Here is a 1545-nt window from a genome sequence, read left to right as displayed (position 1 = left end):
CAGGAGTTGGAGGTTGCTGTGAGCTGTAATGCCACGGCACTCTACCCAGGGGGACAGCTTGAGGCTCTGTCTCAAAAAAAAAAAAAAAACTCTTGGGCTCAAGAGATCCCCTTGCCTCAGCCTCCCAAGTAGCTGGGACTACAGGCATCTGCCACAACGTCCAGCTATTTTTTGTTGTTGTTGTGGTTGCCATTGTTGCTTTAGCTGGCCCACGCAGGGTTCAAACCCACTATTTTGGAGTATGTGGCTGGTGCTGTAACCACTGTGCTACGGGTGGCAAGCCTGCTACTTAATTCTCCTACCATTATTCACTTAGCCCCAGTTCTGGTGGTCCCCTTGCAGGATTCCTGCCTGGGCCTTTGCATTTGCTGTTTTCTCTGTCTAGATCACTTTTCTCTTACCTATGTACATGCTTGCGCCCTCTTTTTCTTAAATTAATCCTCAGCTATTGTGCTTTCAATATTTCCTGACCACTCTATTTAGAACAGCAATGTCTGCCACCCCAACACGTGGCTAATAGACAGGATCTCACTGTTGCTGAGGCTGGTCTTGAATGCCTGAGCTCAAGCAATCCCACCCTCTTTGGCCTTTCAGAGTATTGGGATTACAGACATGAGCCACTGTCCCCCACCCCTTTTAATATACTTTTAACATAATTCACCTACTCATTTTGTCAGTCACCTAGAATATAAATTCCATGAGGGCAAGGATTTTGGTTTGTTTTATTTCTGTTAAGAAATTATGGGCCGGGCAAGGTGGCTCACACCTATAATCCTAGCACTTGGGAGGCCAAGGCAGGTGGATTCCCTTTGCTCACAGGTTTGAGACCAGCCTGAGCACAGTGAGACCTCATCTCTAAAAATAGCCAGGTTTTGTGGCCAGTTCCTGTAGTCCCAGCTACTTGGGAGGCTGAGGCAAGAGGATTGCTTGAGTCCAAGAGTTTGAGGTTGTTGTGAGCTTATGACACCTTAAGACTGTCTAAGAAAAAAAAAAAAGAAAAAAGAAAAGAAATTATGGTATACAAATAAATGTTTAACAGCTAGCTCTTCATAGAGGAGGGAACCTTGATGTGTGGCATTTGCCAATTTTTGTGAAATAAATACTCCCACTTTGGCCAATTTCAAGGTATCAACAAGAAGTTACTAGGCCGGGCTCAGTGGCTCACATCTGTAATCCTAGCATTTTGGGAGGCCAAGATGGGTGGATTGCTTGAGCTCAGGAGTTTGAGACCAGAGCAAGACCCCATCTCTACTAAAAATAGCCAAGCATTGTGGCAGGCACCTGAAGTCGAACTACTTGGGAAGCTGAGGTAAGAGGATCTCTAGAGCCCAAGAGTTTGAGGTTGCTGTGAGCTATGACATCACAGCACTCTACCAAGGGCGACAAAGTGAGACTCTGTTCTCAAAAATAAATAAATAAATAAAATAAAGCAAAAGATCACAAAACACAGAGTCAAACATAACCTAAAGTTTAAGAAGGCACCAAAGTAACACATGGTGACAGGAGTCAGAAAGCAGTTATCCTTGGGAGAAAATCCTAGGTAGA

The sequence above is a fragment of the Otolemur garnettii genome, unplaced genomic scaffold, assembly GCF_000181295.1.
Source record: "Otolemur garnettii isolate 467f Iridium unplaced genomic scaffold, OtoGar3 scaffold00011, whole genome shotgun sequence".
In the NCBI taxonomy this organism is placed as follows: Eukaryota; Metazoa; Chordata; class Mammalia; order Primates; family Galagidae; genus Otolemur; species Otolemur garnettii.
This window is presented reverse-complemented; position numbering follows the sequence as displayed.